The sequence below is a fragment of the Macaca mulatta genome, chromosome 16 (assembly GCF_049350105.2).
Source record: "Macaca mulatta isolate MMU2019108-1 chromosome 16, T2T-MMU8v2.0, whole genome shotgun sequence".
Classification (NCBI taxonomy): domain Eukaryota; kingdom Metazoa; phylum Chordata; class Mammalia; order Primates; family Cercopithecidae; genus Macaca; species Macaca mulatta.
Genome location: NC_133421.1, coordinates 52,535,163 through 52,550,635, shown reverse-complemented (window position 1 = coordinate 52,550,635; position 15,473 = coordinate 52,535,163). Strand labels below are relative to the sequence as shown.

The 15,473-nt window shown below is 48.4% G+C and overlaps 1 protein-coding gene and 3 long non-coding RNA genes across 23 annotated transcripts in view; 3 read left to right on the top strand and 1 right to left on the bottom strand.

The window, feature by feature from the left end:
- The window catches only part of MSI2 (musashi RNA binding protein 2), a 433,576-nt gene that overhangs the window by 189,819 nt on the left and 228,284 nt on the right, over positions 1-15,473 (top strand). The window lies entirely within an intron of this gene.
- Positions 1-15,473, top strand: part of LOC144335530 (uncharacterized) — a 40,579-nt gene that overhangs the window by 23,919 nt on the left and 1,187 nt on the right. The gene's annotated exons all lie outside the window — the stretch shown is intronic.
- Positions 2,358-7,222, bottom strand: LOC144335529 (uncharacterized). The gene is made up of 2 exons (XR_013406458.1): positions 5,852-7,222; positions 2,358-4,421 (listed from the first exon to the last, which is right to left on the bottom strand). It is a non-coding gene; the product is annotated as an uncharacterized LOC144335529 (long non-coding RNA).
- Positions 9,504-14,447, top strand: LOC144335541 (uncharacterized). The gene is made up of 2 exons (XR_013406471.1): positions 9,504-9,595; positions 12,919-14,447. It is a non-coding gene; the product is annotated as an uncharacterized LOC144335541 (long non-coding RNA).

Here is a 15,473-nt window from a genome sequence, read left to right as displayed (position 1 = left end):
CCACACGTGGCACCAGCAGGAACTGCCTCTCCTCGGCTGCCCAATCTGTACCCCAACCACTGAAGAAAGGCCTGGAAAAGGGGCTGAGAGAGGCTACTTGAATGGGAAAGCCCTAGAACTTGGTGACTCACAGATCCGTAGAACACAGTTGGAAGGGCCAACTCCATTCTGCAGAGGGGAGCACTCGGTACCTAGGAGGGGTCTCTCAGGTCGAAGAACAAGTTAGGGGCTGAGCCGACACGTAAAATCCCATCTCCTCCGTGCCCCCTGAATGTGGCTACTCTGCTCGTGTGAGGCAGGCTTGTCAGGGGGTCAACCTGGACTGTGTCACTCACTAGCTGTGTCCTTGGGCAAAGCTTTTCACCTCTCTGTACCGCAGTTCCTCCAGAGGCAAAGGGGATCATCATTGTCCCTACCTTAGAGGCTTGTGAGGACAGGGTGAGCACCCAGGGCAACGTGCCTGGGACAGCAAACCTCAGCAGATGCCACTTTGCTTTCTTCCTTACCAAAAACTGGGTGGATGCCTCTCTCCCCATGAGTCCAGTGGTGTCTGTGTCAGATGCCCTAACGGGTTCTCAGGAATTGCAGCTGACATGTGATCATCTCTGGTTTGGGGTGGATGGGGAAGAGCCGGGGAAGAAGACAAGAAATGGGAGAAGCTAAGTGCTTGCTGACTTCTGCCCCATTCCCCTCGCCTCAAACCCTTTTTTAGAAAGGACTCGAGAGGCCTTTTAGGGCCAAGATTACCAAGGCCTGAGTGACCCTGCAGAATTCCTGCACATGGCGAGGCATCCTGTGTCTGATCATCACAGCCGCTGCTCACACAGCATCTACAGTGCACCATCAGCAGCCTTAGGAGGCAGATTCTGTCATCTGCTCTAGTTTATAGGCAAGAACACAGCACGGGCCAGGCACAGTAGCTCACGCCTGTAATCCCAGCACTTTGGGAGGCCGAGGCAGGTGGATCACGAGGTCAGGAGTTCGAGAGCAGCCTGACCAACATAGTGAAACCCCCTTCTGTACGAAGAATACAAAAATTAGCTGGGTGTGGTGGCGGGCACCTGTAATCCCAGCTACTCGGGAAACTGAGGCAGGAGAATTGCTTGAACCCGGGAGGCAGAGGTTGCAGTGAGCTGAGAGTGTGCCACTGCACTCCAGTCTGGGCGAGAGAGCAAGACTCCGTCTCAAAAAAAAACCCAAAAAAACAGCACCGAGAAGATGCCCAGAGCCCTTCACTGTGGGCCCATGAGGTGACACAGATCTTTCCACTAGGCCATCCTGTTTTGTTGCTGGGGAGCTTTGTCCCTGGAAGGGCAGAAATGATTATTCTGGTTGCCAGGGCCCAGTGGCCCAGGTAGGAGAAGGGACCTTTCAGGGCACATCCAGAGGAAAGCCCGTGGTTGGCAGGGGGTGGGGGGGGTATCCGCTGTGTGACTGTAATTAAGCCTGTCTGCCTGCTCTTCCTTTTCAACCACTGGCTTTTCAGGGGTTTAGATAACATGGCTTTGTGCTGAGGACCCTTTCAGGATGCAAACAGGAGGACCTGTCTCAGCTCCTGGCATTCACGGGGCATAGTTCCCCTTTCCTCCTCACAATGCTGAATTTTTAAAAAATGGAACGTTAGCATAGGAAGAGTAGCTGATTTTCATAGAAATTCCATGATAGATGTTTTCCCCAGGATGCACTGCCAGTGTCCCAAAGAGGGACTTATCAGTTAAACCTGCCTGGCTCCAGAGGAGTCGCCGCAGACTTCCTGGTAAATACCCCCGAGCCAGGAATGCGTTTGTGAAATTTTTAGGAGATGATCCCAGAAAAGCTTCCTTCGGTCACCAAGCCGCGTGTTTGTGTCTGGAGATGAAGTGTTTGAAGGAAGATGTTTGCTCCCGAAATGAGACATTTTGTACAATACACACAAGCCTTTTATGTGACATTGAAGTCAGATGCTGAGCTGTCAGATGCTGGGGTTTGAAGTTGAAAGTTGACTTTACCTCCTGTAGTGACAAAGTTCTGTGTCAGCCTGAATTTCAATTTCCTGGGACTTTTGTCTATCTATAGCTCAACGTGGTATCCTCAGCACCTTTGGGGTTTTTTGTTGTGTCGTTTGTTTTTTTGGTGGTTGGGGAGGGATGGGTTAGTGACAGGGCGGTGGGGGGGGGTGCATTTAATCATTTATTCTTTTTAGTAGGTTTAATTGTATAAAGATTATAATGCATACAAACATCTGTAATTAGGGGAGTTGGTTCTATTAGACAGTGTTTTAGTGAAGAAAATTATAGTGTTTATAAGCTGTTTAAGGAGGAGGCAGCATATATTAACATGCAACTAGTTTTTGTGAATTCATACCGAGTACTTACCAGTGCTGCCTGGAGGTGTCTCCCCGAATTCCGAAGTGTGCCCCATTCTACGTGCTTCCTGGGCTTCCTTCAGCAGAACCAGGCCATTTTTCAGAATATGAATGCTATTCTAGGGGCTTAGGAGAGCAAACCTTGTTCTATGACGGAATGAGTTTCATTGACTCATGAGACAAATGTTTAGGAGTGCCCCGTCTCTGCCAGGCACTGTTTTGGGTATTGGGGATACGGAGGTGAGTAAGACGGCAAGCTCTTTGCTCTCATGAAGTTTGTAATCTAATGGGGAGTCAGACTGGAAATGAGAAGACAAATACATGAACACACTCCTTACTGATACCAGTCGGTGCAGAGGAAAGGGAAGAAAGTGTTAGGCTGCAGAGGGACTGGGGAGTGGGGTGGGAGTGTGTGTGAGGGTGTTGATTTAGGCATAGCCTTCAGAGGGGCATCTCTGTGGCACGTGACAATCCATGGACAGGGAGAATGCACAACCCATGCAGTCTCCAAGGCAAGAAGGAGCTTTGTGACTTCAGGGAACAGAAAGAAGGAGGGGAGCTGGCGACAGTGAGCAAGTGAGGGGAGATGAGGTTGGTGACGTGGCAGGACCAGATCATGGGGCTCTGCCAGGGGACGATCAGAAGGAAGAATTCGCAGCACCCTGAGAAGCTCAAAGTGAAGGACCTGCTGCAGGGAAAAGAGTGGGATGTTCTGTCCCTGCACAGATGGCCCCCTTTGGGGCTCTCCGCCACTTGGTCTCAATGTTGAAGATGCCAGGCACATAGAATAGGGCCTTTCCCTGTTTAGGCACCAGCAGAAGTGCTCGACTGTCGATACCTTGAGGGACACCAGTTGGAGAAAAGGTCAAGCATCCGTTCAACTCCAGGAATGTTCTTACAGTGCCACTAAGCTGTCAAAGAGATGCACTCACATGCTGTAGGAACATCATTGACTCTGAATGGCTCCATCTGGGAATAAAAAGCAGGGGCTCCGAAGGATGAGTGGGAGTTGGATTGAACAGATGAAAATGGGAAGAACTTTGCAGCAGAAGGAACCCACACGGACAAAAGACATAGTGTGTTAGAGGAACACCTAATCATCTGGTGTGGCAAGAAATTAACCTTTTGGGAAGAAGAGCTGGGGTCAGGTTGGGGCACGCCTTGAAGCTTTGGACTTTATTGTATAGCTGCACTCACATATGCTTTGATGCAAGGTTGCTACGTAAAAGTTGGCTCCAAAAATCCATGTGCTGCAAAGAGATTGACCGTCACCCTTGACAACAAAGCTGAAGCATCTCAACTGACACAGTACAAGTTTAGAAAATTGTTTAAAGTATTTATTTACTTATTTAGAGATAGGGTCTCACTGTATCACCCAGGCTGGAATGCAGTGGCACGATCATAGCTCACTGCAGCCTCAACTCCTGGGCTCAAGTGATCCTCCCACCTCAGCCCCCCAAGTAGCTAGGGCTATAGGTGTGTGCTTCCATGCTCTGCTAGTTTTTTTTTTGTTTTGTTTTGTCATTTATTTATTTTTTGTAGATATGGTATCTCCCTATGTTGCCTGGGCTGGTCTTGAACTCCTGGTCTCAAGAAATCCTCCTGCCTCAGCCTCCCGAGTAACTGGGTTTACAGGAGCAAGCCACTGTGCCCAGCTTAAGTTTTAAATTTTAAATCACCCTTCTCTGGAAGGGCAGCCCCCGGAGAGCAGGGACCAGTTGTGGAGGACCTGTTCCATGTTTTATCTGAGTCCTGATCCTCCTGTCACATGAGTACGGCCCAGTTGACACAGCTGTGCAGTCAAGCCCAGGGTTGGATGATAAATATGTGTAGTGGCATCGGCGGGTGGTGGGGGTGGGGTCTCAGGTTTTATACCCAATCTCCCAGAAGCCCCTTTCCCCTCTTCGACAACTGGAAGTCCAGACGATCTGTCCCCTGAGGACTGCATGACCCAGCGCCTGCATTCTGTGCCATTGTCACTCTGGAACCACCTGCTTGACTTCTGGAATGACACATTTGGTCATCACTGTCTTCCTCTTATCTTTCCCCAGCCCCCACGGACACTGACAATTTACTTCTGTCTTTGGGTCTGTCAGCCATGACAGGGGTGGAGAAGGAGTGGGGATAGAGATGAGACCAGGATAATTCTTGGTATCTGTGGAAGCCTCAGATACCAAGAAGCCCTTCATCTGAAATATCACTGACGTGTCTCTCCTAGTTGGTTTGGAGCAAGTTGTGAGCGCTGAGGACTATCAGTTTAGGTTTGAGCCAAAGGAGTGGAAATACATTTACAAGTTACTGAACGGGAGGCAGGCAGGCATCTGTGTGCTGCTTCCGCAGTGGGCAGTTGCAGGGCTGTCTGGTGGGCATGCTCCTTCTAGCCTTGCTGAAAGACTATTTGCTCGGGTGAAATAAAGACGTCCCTAATTGTTTGTGGTGTGGGAAAGCAATCCCATAAGCCTTAATTTGCCCAAGCCCAGAGTGTGTGAGAAAGTGCCTGCCTGACATGTTTTTCTTTTCCATTAACACTTCTGTGATAAACAGCTTAGATGCTTGGAGAAAAATTAATGAAACTATTGTAACAATCATGCACATGTAGGTAATTTATTAAGGACAATTAAAAAGCTTTAAAAATCATCCATGAGGCAAAATGAACAGGAAGACGGTGTGTGGCGGGTTTTGGCAGGGAGCCTGCCTGTGGGTGTATGGAACAGTTTTCTCTTCTCACTGCCCTCACCCCCATCAGAGCCACGCAGCAGCGGTGTCCAGACTGTTGGTAACAAATATTCCATGCTGGTTCCCTGTTTGGTGGACTCCCAGGTCTGGCTGTTCTGCTCTACTTTCCTTGGGATCCAGGTATGCTGGTTCCTGGGCCTCCCCTCCAGGAGCAGGAGCATGTTGGGTAACAACTGGGTTATTGGACTTTTATTGTTTGTGTTGGCTCTAGGAGCCTCGAAACCAGGTGAGGGGCAGCAAGGAAAGCCTAGAGAGGTTAAGGTGGCACTGTCATGATGTTACCAGCCACTTACTAGCTTGGACCTTTGCCTCTCTATGTAACCAGCCTGAGCCTCAGCTTCCTCCTCTGCAAAATGGGGATAATCGTTAGGAACAAGTGGAGGATTGCAGCGAGGATCACACAAGGTCGTGCATGCCGAGGGCCTAGCATGATGCCTGGCAGATATGTCGTAAATGCTCAAATGTTTAATATTCTTCGTTATCGTGAAGGGCATCATTATTGTGTTGTTGGCTGAAAGCCAAGCTAGGGTTGACACCCACATATCAAACTCCAAGGCCAGTGCACTTTTCATGACGTGCCAGTACCTACCCACTTACCTTTGCATCCTCCCTCCACTGCCATTGTTTTACAGGAATGCCAATACTATGTCCTGTGTCAGCGCTAGGATGCACTCACTCAGCCTGCTTGAGGCTTGGGTGAGGCCCCTCTTTAGAAGGATGGAGCTGCCTAGCTTCCTCCTGGTCTCATCTCTATCTCCACTCCTTCTCCACCCCTGTCATGGTTCATAGCCCCAAAGTGACAGATCTTCCACACTCTGGAATTTTCTTCACATGTGTGGAGGACTGGGATTGCTAGAATTTGTTTCTTTTTATTGGTTGGTGACCCAAGAAATCTTTGACCTTGTGGACCAGTGGTTTCTCAAACGTAGATATATTTAATAAAGTCAGGTTCTGTTAGCGGATGGTATTGGCCACTCTCTGGGCATTTATCTTTATTTTATTGTTTTTCCCCAAGGCTTGATTGTAGACACGTAGGTTATGTGTCCATTATAGACATATGCATCTATTTTCAAGAAGTAAATTTTAGTTCACTTATTGACTAGAAAGGAAAATAAAGTGTTTTAGCGTAGACATGTCAGACCCAACAGATATTTTTCCCTTTCCATGCTGTAAATGAGCAATGAAAAATTACTTTTGCTATTAAAAGCTATAGCACTGGCCAGGCATGGTGGCTCACGCCTGTGAGCACCAGCACTTTGGGAGGCCCAGGTGGGCAGATCACGAAGTCAGGAGATCAAGACCATTCTGGCCAACATGGTGAAACCCCGTCTCTACTAAAAGTACAAAAATTAGCTGGGCGTGGTGGCACGTGCCTGTAATCCCAGCTACTAGGGAGGCTGAGGCAGGAGAATCACTTGAACCAGGAAGTCGGAGGTTGCAGTGAGATAGTACCATTACACTCTAGCCTGGCAACAGAGTGAGACTCTGTCTCAAAAAAAAAAAAAAAGGCTGTAGCACCTGTAAAAAATAGTAAATTATAGGACATCATCAAAGTTTATAGGCGCTAGAATTTGACCTTCAGCAAATTCAACACTGGAGGGCAATAGGGTTTTCTTTCCTTTCCTTAAAATGAAAAATGAGAGGGAGAAAAAATATTTATTTCCTTTAGCAACTGGATATGGTATTCCCCAGCAGAAAGAAAGAAAGAGAGAGGGAGAGAGAGAGAGAGAAAGAGAGAGAGAAAGAGAAAAAAACCTTTGTTAAATTACATAAAGTAATATAAGAAGTCACTTTCCTTAGAAAAAAATTTAAACCTCATAGAAAAGGCGAAAGTTGGCTGGGTGTTGTGGCTTATGCCTGCCCAGCACTTTGGGAGGCCACCGCGGGCAGATCACTTGAGGCCAGGAGTTTGAGACTAGCCTGGCTAACATGGCGAAACCCCATAAAAATATGAAAATTAACCAAGAATGGTGGCGCATGCCTGTTATCCCAGTTACTCTGGAGGCTGAGGCAGGAGAATTCGCTTGAACCCAGGAGGTAGAGGCTTCAGTGAGCCAAGATCACACCACTGCACTTCATCCTGGGTGACAGAGCAAGACTGCATCTCAGGAAAAAAAAAAAAAAAAAAAAAAAGTGAGTAAAGTCCCTTTGTACAATTCTGCGCCTGCCCCTGCCACCACCCTTGGTCTTATTTGCATATTTATAACAGAGCTTTTTCTGTGCATTTATATACTCTGTACATTTATACTCTTCTGTATACTCAGAGAAAATAATATTGTATTGTTTTCTCAGACTGTCCACCCTCCCAAAACTTTTCACCTTTTCCTCTATCCTTTCCTGAGACTTAGCTGGAGGAAGAGGGGAGAGAACAGTTGATGGACAAGTTTTTTTTAATGTGGGGTTGGATGGTCCAGCGGGTGGTGGTGGCGTTTGCACCTTCTTCTCTTAGTTCTCCTTGGGCTTTGTGAAGCTTCCTCGATTGCTCATAATCTGGGTTAAGATTGAGAAGATGGAGAGTTGGAGGGTACAGGTAAGTATCCAGAGGAGCTACGGGTTGGGGGTTGATTGAGTACCAGATACTGTGACCGACTTGAGCTTCCTGTGCCTTTAGCTGGACCCCGACACCTCTCTGAACTAGGAATGTAGGGTGAACTCTCTGAGATGTCTGTGCCCATTGCGGGGTTTTGAGCATGTGAACGTGTGAGGATGTGGGTGTGTGCATGCACGTGGGTGCACATTTAAGGAGGATTTCTCGGAGAAGCCACCCCCTCCTTTATCCTGAAATGCACAATAGAGATCCTTCGCTAAATAAGTCAGCAGATGTAAGTGACGGTGTTGAAGGAAGGCACCTTCAAAGAACCGGTTGTTTCGGAAGCAACATGCTGAGATCAGCCCATCGTGGGCTCCCAGCTGTCCTGTGACATTTCTGCAGCTTCAGGTGCCAGCCTGGGTGTGGCATCTCTGGACAGTGAGACTCTCCATCCTTTTTCTGAGAGCAGAAGTCTCGTGGCTGTTGCTGGATCTTCATAGAAAATGGGTCCTTAATCTCATTCTCACCTGCTTCTACTTCTGCTCTGAGGCCAGCTGAGAAAATTGCTCCGGCGCTTTGCTGCTGTCTGAGATTTAAGGTGGGAAGTTGGAGCTGCAGATTTTGAGAAAGCCACACTGCGATTCAGGGATAGCAGCGAGACCAGCAGAGCTGCCCTGACCAGCCTTCCTCCTCACATCCTTGTGAAGTTCTAGTCTTTGAAACTCTTCACAACTGCTGTCCAGTAGAGGCAATTTGGTCCTTTCAGAAAGAGGGAAGGGGCAGGGCAGTCTGTCACCCTCATCAGCTGGCTAGCCAGTTCCATAATGAAGCCTTGGGGAAGAGGAGGATCAGGGCATGAGGAGGTTGTGCAGGCAAGAAGCCCTGACCCCTCCAAGCTTTGCTGACCATTCTCAAGGGGGATGTCCTCTTCTCTTTCTTTAGTGAGGAGTAGCTCTCCCATGTCCTCTAATCCAGCTTTCCCAAGGTGGGCACCTGTGACCACGCCCTCATCCCTCAGGCTCCAGTGAGAAGACATGGCAATGGTTAACCTGTTTGGCCGGCTTCCCTAGACAGGAAATGGAGGTTCACCCAGCTGGTGTCTGGGAGGCGGGTTCTGGCCTTCTTTCCTGTGACTCTCCGGGCAATGCATCTTGCAGCCCTCTTCTCTTCTCCACCAGGACAGCAGGGAGTCTCCTCCAGAGGGGGAGCAGTTGACTGCAATCAGCCAGAAGGATGGAACCCCTGTCCATCCTCACAGAGGGGAAGCAACTTCCCCAGGCCACCTTGTCTGCAAGCATGCCAGTGGCAGAGCCAGGACTAGAAGTCAGGCCTTTTGCCTGCTGGTTGGTGTGTCCCATGCCAGGCCAGAGGCCTGTTAGCGGGTCCTGGACTTGTGAGGGGCAGCCAAATTGTTGCAGCAGTCTTGGCAATCCATCTGCTTGCTTCCACTCTGTACATTAGGATCATTAAATGTGGACTCTGTTTTCTGGACTTACAAATAAAAGTGGGAGGGAAGACCTTGTACTTGAAAAGATCGCTCTCTAAGATGGTTCAGATTTGAAGAGAGAAGACCTGAATTCTCTCATTTTTGCAGTTATTATAATAATAAATACTTTTCTTTAATACCTAGAACAGGCCAGGAGCTGAGCAAAGTGTGTTTTGTACTTCATCTTACGTGTTCCACTTACCAGCTCATTGGTTCTGTCATCACCCTTGTCTTACAGGTGAGGACCCAGAGAGGTTGAGGTTCTACCTGCAGTGTCACAGCTGAGAGGTGGGGAGCTGGGATTTGGATGCGGGTTCTAAGCTCAGATTGGGGAAGGATTCTGCATGGCAGATAGGGAACAGACCTGCCAGGCCAGTGCTGGCTGAGGGCTTGTTTCTGGTTGAGGGACTTTTTTTTTTTTTTTAAGACGGTGTCTTGCTTTGTCACCCAGATGAGTACAGTTGTACACTCTTGGCTCACTGCAACCTCCACCTCCCGGGTTCAAGCAATTCTGCCTCAGCCTCCCGATTAGCTGAGATTATGGGTGTGCGCCACCACACCTGGCTAATTTTTGTATTTTTAGTGGAGATGGGGTTTCATTAGGTTGGTCAGGCTGGTCTTGAACTCCTGACCTCAAGCAGTCTTCCCACCTCAGCCTCCTGAAGTGCTAGGACTACAGGCGTGAGCCACCAAGCCTGGCCTGAGGGGCTTCTTGCTTTTGCTTGTGGTCACTTCCCTGCAATGCTGCCGTGTTGATTTTCGGAGCATCTTGTGACAGTGACTGAGGCTTGCTCTCCCTTCTTTTGCTGCCCAGGTGATGAGCACCACAGGCCTTATAAACTGATGATTCAGGGTTGAGCCATATCCCTAGAACTTCCTCTGTGGTGAGAAGTCAACAGTATCATGGGACATTTGGTTTTGTGTCTCATTTTGGTGTAGTAGAGGGACAAAGCAAGAAGTTTAATGCCAACATCAGAATAGCCGCTCAAGCAGACGCAAGCATTTGCCTGTGTACAGCATATACCCTGTGCCGGGCATGCTTTTCTCTTACCTCCTTTAACTCATCTCTGCCTAGTGTTCCATTATCAGAACGCTAAGCTTGTGGGAGTTATTTATATCCCACTGCTCAAGGTCATCACCAAGGTCTGATTTTTCACACAAAAAACTTGCAATCTGTGGCATAAATGGGTTAATTCTCAACACCATCCTCGGGATGGGTACTGTTATCATTCCCACTCTACATGTGAGGGATTGGGCTACAGTAATTTGTTTGAGATCAAAAAGCCGGGAATTGGCAGAGCCAGGATCCAAACTGCCTGATCCCAGAGCTCATGCCTTTATCTTTCTCATCAAAAACCACTGGTTGGATGGGAAGAGAGGGCTGCGTGACCCTGTGTGCTATTACCCACCGTTGGCAGCCAAGGCTGATACCTGGCTGGGAGCCCTCATTCACAGGGCAGAAGGCTCAGTGACATAAACAGCCACCCAAGGGCTGAGTGGAGAGGACTGGCTTGCTCCAGGAGCTCTGTGCAGATCTTGAGCACGTTGGCTCAGTATGTTATTGAAATGATGGAGCTCGGGGCAGAGTGATGATTAATTAATATATGCCTTTGGCAGCCCCCAAAACTACACCAGGAACTGTGGATAGTGAGAGGCCCACCATCCGGTGTCGCCACAATGGTGCTGGTGTCCAATGGCCGTGTGCTTCCATTTACTGTTCTCAAGGGCAGTCGTGAGTGGTTCCAGCTCTCCTCATCTTCCCTGTAGCTGCTGAAGGCATGTGTTTTCTTTCCTTTCCTTTCCTTTCCTTTCCTTTCCTTTCTTTCTTTCTTTTTCTCTCTCTCACTCTCTCTCTTTTTCTTTTTCTTTTTTTTTTTTTGAGACAGAGTCTTGCCCTGTTGTCCAGGCTGGAGTGCAGTGGCACGATCTCGGCTCACTGCAACCTCTGACTCCTTGGTTCAAGCGATTCTCCTGCCTCAGCCTCCTGAGTAGCTGGGATTACAGGCACGTGCAACCACACCTGGCAAATTTTTGTGTTTTTAGTAGAGACGGGGTTTCACCATGTTGGCCAGTATGGTCTCAATCTCCTGACCTGGTGATCTGCCGGCCTTGGCCTCCCAAAGTGCTGGAATTATAGGCGTGAGCCACAGCATGTGTTTTCGAGATCTCCTTTGACCTGGGTCTGTGGCTGTGGACCTTTGCCGTGGACTAGAGTTCTTCATAGGCAAGTAGGCCATGTGGTGCTTGAGGTCTTCACTAGATTAAAGCCAGTAGAGGTAACAGTGCAGCCCCTCTGGCTAGGGAAGAGGGGTGCCGCTAGCATCGCTCCATCTGGGGCTTCGACTCACTTCTGCATGCCAGCCCTGTCTGCTGCTGCTCCTGTCGCAGGCGTGGAAGACCTGACTGAAACCTTATTCCTGCCATGACCTTGAGGCTGTTCAGTAACATCTGAGAGCCTGATTTTCCCACCCACCTTAGGAAGTTCTTACAGCGCGCCTAGCTCTCATTCAGGTGCGTGGGAGATGCTCAGAGACTTCGAGTTCCCTCCTCACGCCTCTTCATGTGGCTCTGGGGCTTGTCTTAGAGCTTCCCTTTCTTTTAGAGTACAGCCAGCTGTCTATTGCAGCTTGTATATGAAACGGTCTCTCTCTGTGGTAACTTTGCACAAAAGATGGTTTTGTGGTCAGCCTCTGAATAATGCAGCGAAGCCCCTGCCCCCCCCAACTCACACATAGGGAGCTGTGGTCACAGTCGGACCACTTGGCAGCTATCACAAGACTTGAAATGGGGGGCTTGAAGCCATTGCTTGTGAATTAGTATGTTTTTCTCTCTTTTGCCTTTGTGAAAACCAACTTCCTGTGCAGCCGCTTGTGTTTTAAAACCCTGAAAAAGGGGGGCCAGCTCTCAGCCCTTGTCCACCGCTGGTTCCTAGGACCGTTATGAATTAAAGATTACAGCCGTTAAAAAGAGATCGTCTTTAAACAAGCGCAGTTCTCTCTCCTCGTGCCCCCTGAGTGGAGAAGTTTTTGTGTATAGCGAGTCCAAAACAAACAGAGATGTTCTTGAGAGATGTGGGGAGCAGGGGCCGAGACAGCAGGAGAGCGAGGGCAGCAGAGGGACAGTGGGGGAGAGCTGGGGACTGCAGTTTTGAGTTGTTGACCTCCTGTCTACATGCTCAGAGAAGCAGGGCCGCGTGGAGTGCCCAGCGGAACCAGCTCATGCTGATTTGCTGCGTCACCTTGGGAAAACGTTGGCTTTGCTCCTCTGCGGCATGCACACAGGCGCAGGCACACACACGTTCCCATCCCAGCTGGTGTCCGCGTGTGGGTGTTAGGCACAAACTCTTTGGACAAAGCTCTGGAGATGAACTGGGAAAGAAGTGTGGTGGAAACATCACCAGGAAGCTTTCTATTATGGGCCTTATCACTGCGTGTGAAGATGGACCAGATGCCCCACAGAGACAGCCCGCTTGGAACTCTCACCTAAAGGAGATGCTACTGAGGTGAGGGACCTCCGGGCAGCAGAACAAGAACATTGAACAACCACTATGGTTTAACAGGAGCAAGAAACGATCTTTCTGAACTTACCTCTGTGGATGCAAAGATGTTGAAGAGCAGTTCCTGCAGTTGGCAGGGAACTCAGGGTGCAGAGGGGAAGATAGACAAGAAGGGATGAGTCCAGGGCACTTGTATGTCTATACCTCCTCTTAGCCTAACATCTCTATGAGGGAGCGAAGAACACCACAGCTTTGGCTGGGCATGGTGGCTCACGCCTGTAGTCCCAGCACTTTGGGAGGCCAAGGCGAGTGGATCACGAGGTCAGGAGTTCAAGACCAACCTGGTCAAGATGGTGAAACCCCCTTCTCTGCGAAAAATACAAAAATTAGTGGGGTGTGGTAGCAGGCGCCTGTAATCCCAGCTACTCAGGAGGCTGAGGCAGAGAATTGCTTGAACCTGGGAGGCAGAGGTTGCAGTGAGCTGAGATCGCACCACTGCACTCCAGCCTGGGCGACAGAGTGAGACTCTGTCTCCAAAAAGAAAAAAAGAAAAGGAACACCGCAATTGACTTGCACTGTGTTGGAGATGGCTGTGCAGACTTTGTCAAGGGCTCTACCAAGGGTTGTGCTCAGGGCACAACTGGGGCTAAATTCCAAGGCCTGCTGCCTTTGGGTCCGTAAATCTTCATTGCAGATGTTGATGTAGTTTCCAGGACTGCATCATCTTGGAGTTTATTTTAGGCAGATGATTGCGTTCTAGGTCATTCTCAACCATTTAAGTATCCTTGGCAGGAGAACTTATCTGAATGGGCCAAGGCTCTTTGAGTTGGGAGCAAGGCATATTTTCCCACCCAATCTCCGTGCACCCGGGTCCTGTGGTTTCATTGGCACTTCATTTGGAAAGTTGTTGGCTTTTGGGAGGAGAAAGGAAGGAGAAGTTTGGCAGCATCCTGTTCCAAGGCCTAGAGTTTTAATGTGTGGTCAGACTGTTTATTGATTACTTGGTTTTCAAGAGGGGAACGTGTTCTTTCAGGACATAGGGTCTCTAGGATAAAAATAACTTTAAAAGAAGGGGTGGAGATGTTAGAGAATACTCTAATAACTCTTATCACTTCACAACTAGGAAACCTGAACCCCTAAAGGGGGAAGAGATTTTAGAAAGTTTCACCAAATTCACCATTTCTCTGGAGAGAATTGGACTCTAGATGGAGGACTGGACATTTTCCCCTAGAGCCATGTTTCCCCAGGGCATTGAGAGGTGTTGGGAGACACAAGGGCTCGGTGGCCTTACATGTAGCAACTCCTAAATTTAACATTCCCTAAATGCAGGACTTCTCAGAGCATTTACTCTGCTAATAAGTGGTCTGATTTTCTAAGAACTGGTTAAGGTAGGTAATGATTCCTTATTTGGCCAATGAACTTATTTTAAGGAGACTAAATTATCTTTAGTCTTTAAATTATTTTAAAATTATTTTTCTCCTAGAAGACCGTATGTCTTGAAAAATATGTTTCTCACTTAGAAACCAATTAATAAATACTGAGAAGTTAGGCCAGGCACGATCACTCATGACTATAATCCCAGCAGCTGGGGAGGCTGAAGTAGGAGGATCACTTGAGTCCAGGAGTTTGAGACCAGCCTGGGCAACATAGCAAAACCCTGTCTCTACAAATAAAATAAAATAAATTAACTAGGCATGGTACCGTATGCCGGTAGTCTTAGCTACTCAAGAGGCTGAGGCGGGAGGATCACTTGAGTCCAGGAGTTCAAGAATGCAGTGAGTTTTGATTGCATTCCTGCACTCCAGCCTAGGAGACAAAGTGAGACTTCGTCTTTAAAATAAGAAATAAAATAAAATAAAACTAAGAAGTCAGATGAATTCTGACTTGATAAAATGAAGTCAGAGAGAGATATTTTTATCAACTGGGCATATACATATATAAAAATAGATATCAGATACCATATTGCATATATATACATACATATCTTAATAAACTATATATACATTTTTTTTTTTTGAACGGAGTCTCGCTGTCGCCTAGGCTGAAGTGTGGTGGCACGATCTCGGCTCACTGCAAGCTCCGCCTTTGGGTTCATGCCATTCTCCTGCCTCAGCCTCCTAAGTAGCTGGGACTGCAGGTGCCCGCCACCATGCCTGGCTAATTTTTTGTATTTTTAGTAGAGACAGGGTTTCACCATGTTAGCCAGGATGGTCTCGGTCTCCTGACCTCGTGATCCGCCCACCTTGGCCTCCCAAAGTACTGGGATTACAGGTGTGAGCCACTGCGCCCGGCCACATGTTTTTAATATATGTGTGTGTGTGTATATATTTTAATTTCTCAATGGCCATCAGAGATTTAAGTCAACCAGTGTTACCATGCTTTAGTCAGAAGGAAAGAACTCTGGGTCACTGTGCAATTTCTGGTTGGCTTTTGGAAGCTGACAGCCTCATTGCTGATATCTTCTTCAGGAGCACAGCGTCTCTGACTGGGAGCTGCTGGCTACATGGATGGAGAGCCCCTCTCCAGCTCTAATGCTCTCTATGTTCCATGCCTCTGGGTTATCAGCAAGAAGCCCAGCTGCTCAGCCCATAACTCAGATCAGTTAGCATATAAACTCCAGAAAATAATTGGCCTCTTAATTGCTACTGATATGGTGTCTTGAACCAGGCTTGGTGTGGGACGGTGCCCTGTGCAGGCCGTGGGAGGATAATTTGAGAATTCCCTTGCCTGTGCCTGCTCTGTGGTTGCCGGGCACCTGGGGAGAGCGTTGGGTTGTTTGCTTTGGGTAACTATGGCAGCTCCTTTTAATTGCCACCAAATAACTTCAGCTCAGCCTCAGCAGTAGTTGTTTTGCTGCGTCGCTCGGAAGAATGCCTACCTC